Raw genomic sequence first — 9147 nt, forward strand, 5'->3', positions numbered from 1 at the left:
AGAGGTTTGTCCAAGGCCACACATTAGGAAGTATTAATAAAATGTGCTTTTTACATTTTTTCTCCCCAAATCCACCTTCACAGCAAAAATCAGTCACCCTGTAATGATACACATTTACATAAAGCTTCACTATATTTGTAATATAAAATCTCCATTTCTCAACTCTTCATCATAGCCCATCCGCCTTGTTCACAGATACCCATCTCAAATGGTCCTGAGAAAAGCAATCTGGTTCAATTTGCTAAGGGGGCAAAAATTCCCAATAAGGTTTAGTGATTGCCACAGTTGGAATGTTCTGAAATCAGGGCCATGTTCCTGTCATGGCAAATTAGGTCAGCATGGTGAGACATGGAACCATGCATAGGATGACGGAATGTAAAAGTACATTATTAGCTGATGTCCTCTCTGTTTTATTTTTCCCTGGTGACATTTAACAAATTGAATGTAAATGTTCAGAAACACACAATGCTCTGTTAGATGGTTTAAAAGACGTAGGAGGAGGAAAGAGTAGCACGCGAACTGGCAGGCAATATCATAATATGACATTGACTATTGTGCACATTTCAGAAAATGTTATTTTTCTAAGAACGTCTTTTAGGAGTTATCCTTTAAGTAGTCCAGTACTTTTTTGCTCAAGCTGGTTTTTTAAGTGTGGCAGAAGTAATTCTGTAAACCTCTAGGTGGTATTATAGAAACATGGATGTTTAAAATATACAAACTTATAATCGGACATGGTGATATTATACAAAATTAATAAAAGTGTGAATATTTTCAACTACCCTATTGAATGCCAGAAAATTATTAACTCTTAATTTTTTTAATTTTTAAAATTTTTCATGGCCAGGCGCGGTGGCTCAAGCCTGTAATCCCAGCACTTTGGGAGGCCGAGACGGGCGGATCACGAGGTCAGGAGATCGAGACCATCCTGGCTAACATGGTGAAACCCCGTCTCTACTAAAAAATACAAAAAACTAGCCGGGCGAGGTGGCGGGTGCCTGTAGTCCCAGCTACTTGGGAGGCTGAGGCAGGAGAATGGCATAAACCTGGGAGGCGGAGCTTGCAGTGAGCTGAGATCCAGCCACTGCACTCCAGCCCAGGCAACAGAGCAAGATTCCGTCTCAAAAAAAAAAAAAAAAAAAAAAAAAAAAAAAAAAAAAAAAAAAAAAAAAAAAATTCTTTTTTTTCCCATAGTCCTCAGATGCTAGATTTTTTCAATAGACATCAGGTCAAAGTAAAAAAAATATTGGTCATCACCTACTATTTTAAGTCTTATATATCTCAGACAATAACTAAGACAAAATGACAGGATAGTTTGGTGGTTACCCATGTGGACTCTGTAACCAGATTTTTTGGTTAGAATCTTGACTCTACCACTTACTGGCTGTGTGACCTTGGGAAAGTTACTTAACTTCTCTGTCCCCCTATTCCCCTGTAGTGTGAAATAAGTTTAATAATACCTCATCAGAATTTTATGAGGAATAAATGAGTTAAACATATAGAAAATACTTAGATAACTGCTCAGTACATAGTAGGTACTCAGTAAAAGTTAGCTATTAGTATCATCTTATAAATGCTTGACTTTTACTGCCGTTTTAATCTAAATGTCTTGCAGATAAAACCCAAATGAACCACAACTTCCTTCACCAATGTTAAAGCAAATCAAAACTCAGAGATATATTTAAAAGAAATATAAATCCAAATTCAAAGAGCCTGAAAAATACTTAGATCTTACTGATGTTTTATTGCAGATACAGAAGTATTCACAGAAAAAATTCTAGCACATGTGCTTTCTGAAACAACATTTGCCACATACATTTTTAAAAGATCTCTGCGACTGTTGTGTAGATAAGTACAGCATGAAAGAATCATTTAAGAGTTGCTACAGTTGTTCAAAGATGAGATGAGGTTGGAATCTTATCCTCATGGAGTAAGGATAATCATGGAAACAGATGCACAAAAGCAGAGATTCTTTACTTAATATTCAATAAATACAATGTGGAGCTACTTCCCCACAGACACAAATATATGGCTATAGAAAATAACAAGTTTGGGTGAAGATGTGGAGAAGTTGGAACCTTCACACAAAGCTAGTGAGATTATAAAATGCAGCCATTTTGGAAAACAGTTGGACAGGTCCTCAAAAAATTAAACACAGGTTACCATATGACCAGAAATTCTATTAATACTCTTAGGCATATACCCAAAAGAATTAAAAATATATGTCTACATAAAAAATTTTGTACACAAATGTTCATAGCATCATTAATTACATTAGCCAAAAAGTGGAACCCAAATGTCCATCCACTGATGGAAAAATAAAGTGCAGTATGCGCATGCCATGAAATAGTATTCAGCCATGAAAAAGAATGAAAAAATTCTTGTGAGACAGGACCTCACTCTGTTGCCCAGGGTGGAGTGCAGTGACATGATCATGGCTCACTGAAACCTCAACCTCCCAGGCTCAGGTGATCCTCCCACCTCAGCCTCCCTAGTAGCTGGGACCACAGACATACACCACCACACCCAGCTAATTTTTTGGGTTTTTTTTTTTTTTTTTTGTAGAGACAGCGTTTCACACATTGCCTAGACTGGTCTTGAACTCCTGGGTTCAAGTGATCTGCCTGTCTCAGCCTCTCAAAGTGCTGAGATTACAGGTATGACCACCATCATGCCCCGCCAGGAATAAAATATTGATAAATGCTACAACATGGATGAGCCTTGAAAACATTATGCTAAATTTTTTAAAAAAAACAGATACAACAAGCCACATATTCGATGACTCCATTTGTAAGAAGTATCTTTAGTAGGTAAATCCAAAGGGACAGAGAGTACATTCGTGGTTGCCAGGACGTGGGAGAAGGAAGAATGGAGAGTAACTGCTAATGGGTACAGGGTTTCTCTTTGGGATGATGAAAATGGTCTGAAATTAGGTAGTGGTGATGATAGTATAACTTGGTGAACACACTAAAAAAAAACTTGAATTGTATGCTTACAGAAGTAAATTGTACAGTATTTCCCTATAACCCATTGAAGTTGTTACTGAAAAGTACAGAATAATTCACTTACATTAAAAAGCTATCTGAAGAGCTATCTCTTTACCTCTTCAAAAATGGATGGTTTTTAGAAAAATACTCTGAGGGTCCCCTTATGAAATTTTGCTTGAGGATAAGGAATTTAAACTTCTGCAATGTAGGCTAACAATATTGGTTATCTTCTGGCAGATGCAGCCTGTAGGTAACGGGTTATTACTTAGTGATGTGTTACAAACAATGAAATAATTCTCAGGTCAACCATAGAAAGGTAGAGTAATTAAAAGTTAACCAATATCACCAAAAAATAAATTTTTTTTCATAGTACTTAAAGCAGAAGTGGACTAGGCTTAAAAATAAAAGATATTTCCGGCCGGGAGCGGTGGCTCAAGCCTGTAATCCCAGCACTTTGGGAGGCCGAGACGGGCGGATCACGAGGTCAGGAGATCGAGACCATCCTGGCTAACACGGTGAAACCCCGTCTCTACTAAAAATACAAAAACTAGCCGGGCGAAGTGGCGGGCGCCTGTAGTCCCAGCTACTCGGGAGGCTGAGGCAGGAGAATGGCGTAAACCCGGGAGGCGGAGCTTGCAGTGAGCTGAGATCTGGCCACTGCACTCCAGTCCGGGCGGCAGAGCGAGACTCCGCCTCAAAAAATAAATAAATAAATAAATAAATAAATAAATAAATAAATAAATAAATAAAAGATATTCTTACGCGATTAGAATGAACACCCAAGAAGCAACTGGCACAATGTCTGCTGGAGTGAAAGAGGACTGATGTTCTAAGCTTTTCTACATCATCTTTTTAGAAAGCCAAGTGGATATGCTTAACACTCACCAAGTTGTTTTATGGTCACTGAAACTTGTATACCCTTGAGCTTTATACAAGAGGAAGTTGCACCCAAATACTCGGAATTTGAAAACCAAGATTTTCAGCTTTACAAATTGCAGCATTTTGACATATTTTTAAATTTATCATATGCTGTAGATATTTTACTAGACACTTTTCTTAATTCATTTAGCACAGCTTAATAACTTTAGGTATATTGCTATAGAAGGAGGCTCAAATATTCTTGCCTTTTTTCATTGTGAAGTCCCTAAACACCCACAAATGCACCAAAGCTCTTGAAATTATACATACAGATTATCAGATGAAGAATGATACAGGATTAGATAACTTTTTCAGTTTTATGTCTATCACTTTTAGTCTCTTTCTCGTTCCATTGTGAACCAAAGAACTCTACAACAGCTCTGAACATTAGCAGGATGTTCTCTCCCAACTAAACTGGGAAGGAGAAGATAGTGAAATAACAGAGAAAAAAAATTACACTCTGCCACAGATTCTGTTTTAGGATTACAAAAAATTTTTCAGTTAAGTGTACCAGGTTATCAAGGTGGTAATTTCATACTTGCTCTGAAACATTGAAAATATTGATAAACTTAAAATATAGGTGTCTGGCTGAAAGAATGAACCGGAATCTGTCCTAAATACTTTTTGGCAGAAAGAATAGGAACTTGCTTCTTCGAATCTTGTAATGATGCCAAATGTTCTTTCTTTCATCAACTTTTTATTAAAAATCTCCACCTTCCAAGTATAAAATAATAGTAATTAATTAAAGGTAGTACAGCAAATGCTGTATATTTTTTTCTAAAATTGCCATGCCAAGTCGACTCAAACTTTATGCTATAAAAACATATTTATATTTTCTGTAATCAGTTAAATGAATGTATGCTAAGCTAATCATTCTCCTTAGGCCTAAAGTAGGTTGGGTGTTTTTTTTTTTTTTTTTTTTTTTCTCTTAAGTGAAGAATGCTTTTCTTTTACTTCTTTTATTTTCTTTTTCAGATCACCTGTTACATTTTTAGCACCACATATCAGGCCCAGTTTTATGTCCAAACAATCTTCTTCTAGGCATTTTTGAACATCTGCTATCATATTTAGTTTATTGGTCTCCTAATAAAAGAATTATAAGGGACCCATGGGTGTGAAGATCACAATTTTGTGGCTTCGAAAATAGGAAATAGGACACAAGTGATCCTGACAGGTAAATTGTCCAAATGCGGCTACCTTGGAGATATGGTGCCCAGTGGAAATAGCACTGTGTTTGCATTTAGAAAAACCTGGAGTCAAATCCAACCCCCATCTCCCTAGTTCTTTTCCCGGTTGTAAAAAGATGTAAATGCTACATATTTATTTGTTTGGAATTTGTTAGCTCTACTTCCTTTCCATCTGATGGCACCTTCATATTGTATGACATTATATACCATGTGTATTTTTTTCTGTTATATTCTAAGCTTTGATAGCAATTGTATTAATGACATAGCTCTATGAAAATGTTAAAGGTTATTATGTAAAGAAATCAGTCTGGATGAGGAGAGAGCTTTCTGATAAGCTCCAATTTTAAAGAAACATATTCAACAAAGAAGGTAAAGTCCAGAGAGATGGCTGTCAAAGACTAACAAAAGGACTTACAAAGCATTCATAGGTTCAAGGAGGTCTAGGAGGAATAAGTCCACTGCTTAAGACCGTTGGAAACCTAAACTCTTCAATTTTGCTTCTGTCATTGTGAAGAGAAGGATATCAACATTAAAAACAATTGCTTCTGATGTTAGAGCTCTGTGATTCTATGATTTGTACTCTATCATTGATTCCGACACAGTGCCTGCCACGTAGCAAACACTCATTGGAATGTAGAATGAATGAATGACCGGGATTAATATTTTCAGAACTGCATGGCTTTAAAAAGATACAAATGTGGGGAAATGTAAGTTACATTAAGGAGGTATCAAATATAATTAAAGCTTAGAAAACCAGAGGCCTTAGAACAATTATGTCAAAGAAATGACACATTCAAAGAGGAAAGGAAAAATTCTAATTGATAGGACAAATATGATTTTAACACCAGAAGAGTCTTTCAAAGAGATTAATATCCACATGTATAATTTTAAGAAAGGTAGGCATAAAGTCAAAATAACTACATCTACCTCTAATTATACCAGAAATATCTCACAGTTTCTAAATCTGATTTCTTATGGTCTTATGGTTATAGTCACAATTTGCTTTATACTCTTCTCTCCATAAGATACAAGAAATTATATCTATAATTGCATTGTATTTTTAGTATTTAGTCCATCAAGTCTTCAATTTGCTGAGTAGATAAACAAGCAAATTAAATGCTAAGTTCCTTTTTTCCAAATAAATACTATTCCATTTACTCCAAATATATCAAAGATTCATTCCCATAGGAAAAAAAATAGAAAAAAAGTTCCCAGAAAGCTGAGTGGAAATTTGTGATGAGGGAAAAGTTAAAGACTAGCTTCTCCCCGTGACAAAAATCCTGTCCTAAGCCATTAGAAACTTGTAGAACCAGCAGTTCACTCGTCAGGTCAACCAAACATCCTTAATGCTGTTTTGCATTTCTTTTGGCAACAGGCCACTGCATTTTAACATTTGACATACTCCTTCCCTTTTGCCTAGCCCTGTAAGTCACAGGACATTTTTCTGTGCCTGGAAATCAATTCTGTTCTCCTCCTGTTCTATTACTCAGATAATAAGATACTGGGAGTCAGTCAACAATCGCACACTACTACCCTTCGCACTGCAACCTGAAAACTGTAACTTCAATTGTAACCACAACTAAAGTTGTACTGCAACCTGAAAACATGTTAATATAAAACGATTCCTATTTGTAAAGTCTATAAATTAACTTTTTTTGCTTTATTTGAAATAAAAAAATTAAAATAAAATAAATTTTATTTATTTTAGAGAAGAATGAATTAAAATACAAGTAGTATGAGAAGAACAAATTAAAATTAAAAATCAACCAAGTTTTAGCAGGTTGATGTATATTCAGCATTGTGGAAAACTCTCTGAAGAGATTTCTGTCTTAATGTTTAGTATTTTAGGAGTTCTTGCTATGTGTAAGGTATGGTAATTGGTGTCATGAGGAAGGTAGAAGAAATGTCTCTGCCACATGAAATATATAATCTAATTGAAGAAACAAAACCACTGAAAGGTTTTTAAGTTGCACAGCATAACAGAATTAAATTTTCAGAAGTAGAGGACTTGTTAAATGAATTGGACAGGCAAAAAATACTAATTCAGAGTTATAATTAAGAGGATACAGCATCACTTGGGCTGGACTGAATTTGGAAGGCTTCACAAAGAATAAAGGACTTGCACTGTGACTTGAATGATGGATGGGATTTATGGAGGCAGAGAGAAAGGAGTGCATTTCAGGCCAGCAAAATTGGTTTAAGCAAAAGCATAAAATTAGAAAAGTTCAAGGCAGGTTAGGGCAGAGTTTAGCTGGAGTACAAAGCCAGGGAAGTGAATAGTTACAGCTGTCTGCAAAGGTTGCAGTAATGGTCAAGGTCTTACACTGTCAGAATAAGCCATTTGGACTTCTTCTGGTAGGCTGTGGGGAGTCACTGAAATCTTCAAGCAGGAGAATGACAAGATAGAAGGAGTGCTTTATGACCAACTTGTCAGCAATATGAATGATGAATTGGCAAAAAGAGAGACTACAAGTAGGATGAATAATTAAAATAAAAAAGCTTCTATAATAGGAGAAATGGGGAAGATGATAAGAAGTTCAGCAAGAATGTTGGTAACAGTAGAAAGGAGGATCAGGGAAAGAAATGGAATCAGGAAACATTTGTGTGATGGTGAATTTTGTTTTTGGGATTCTTGAGGAGTTTATTTGGGTAGACCCAGGGTGAGAGGGCACTGCACCTAGAAGGTATTGGATCTCTTGGTGGTGGAGTGTAGCTTGTGCTGGTGATGTGGGACCCATTAGGACAGTGGGAACTTCATCTTGGAGTTATGGAACTGCTCGGTGGGTAGCCAATGGCACTTGCTAGCCAAGATCTCTTCCACCTTCATGATCTGAATCTAAAGGACCCAGGCACAGTGTCAGGCACCCATTTCTTGGTCTGTAGAATGGGGAGGGGACAACATTACTGCATTCATTGGGTTCTGGGCATTTGGCAAACCTATCAAGTGCCTGCCCAATGACCTGGCACATCCTGTCAGGCACAGCAATTGCCTGAGGACCCCAACTTGAGACTGAGTTAGGGACTAGGTGGCTGCAGCTGCTGGTCCCAGCAGGAACTTGCCACAAGGGGTATAAAACCTCCAAGTTCACTTTAGGGGGCACGACCACAGCTCTCTAAACGTGATGAGATCCTTCAATAGACGTTGTGAAGAAATAATTGACAAACAATGGTGACTGGTAAGATCTAGGAGGCCAAGAACACCCATGACATCAAACTTCAGAACCTGAATTACTAAGATAGCATCTTACATTTGTGTAGCACACTAAAATTAATTTGCAAAACACGTTCATCCTAGAAATAAAGAAATGAAACCTCTGATAGTAAACATTATCCCCTTGGAGGATGGTACAAAATGTTCTTTCAACTATCCAGTAGACAATTTAAAGGTGCTGCTAGGCTCATGTCCCCCTGCTCAGCTATGGAACATGGCTCTTTATAGTTCCTCATACTTATACTGAATCATCCTTTCCTCCTTTGATCAAGCATAGACTGAACTGGGCTGGGTGATGAAGACCACATGGAGCCCATTCTGGACCATGCAAATTGAAATCTGGAAGAGTCTCAGCTGCAGGTCCTGGAAAACTCAGGGTTTAGAGAGAAATTTGCGGGACTCTATGAAGATGCTATGCAAATACAATAGACTAAAGAGGTTATAAGAGGAAGAAGAAATGAGGGAAGAAAGGAGAAAGAAGAGGAGGAGGAGGAGGAGAAGGAGGAAAAGGAGGAGAAGGAGGAGGAGGAGGAGGAGGAGAAGAAGAAGAAGCAACTGGCAGATATGCAGAGAAAAGCAATGACAAGACACCACTGAAAACTACAGAGGAGGGAGTATCTGTCTTCGTCTGGCTTACTTGACCAGTTCCCTACTCCCTAGTGAGATCCAGCAGCAATTCCTGCCTGTGGTTCACACCAATACTCTATATCCTTCCTCAAATGTTTCCTTTTGCTTCACCTAGTTTAAACTTGTATCTGTGCCTTGCAACAAAATTATCCCTGGCAAAGAAAACTTCATCCTACTATCTCAAGGTGTCATGAACCGAAAGAGAACACCCAACGAGAGA

General features: G+C 37.4%; 1 non-coding gene across 1 annotated transcript; it reads right to left on the reverse strand.

The window, feature by feature from the left end:
- Positions 1-1192: 1192 nt before the first annotated feature.
- On the reverse strand, positions 1193-1258 carry LOC115894647. Its single transcript, XR_004054792.1, has one exon. It is a non-coding gene; the product is annotated as a small nucleolar RNA SNORD37 (small nucleolar RNA).
- Positions 1259-9147: the final 7889 nt, after the last annotated feature.

The sequence above is a fragment of the Rhinopithecus roxellana genome, chromosome 18 (genome assembly GCF_007565055.1).
Source record: "Rhinopithecus roxellana isolate Shanxi Qingling chromosome 18, ASM756505v1, whole genome shotgun sequence".
NCBI lineage: Eukaryota > Metazoa > Chordata > Mammalia > Primates > Cercopithecidae > Rhinopithecus > Rhinopithecus roxellana.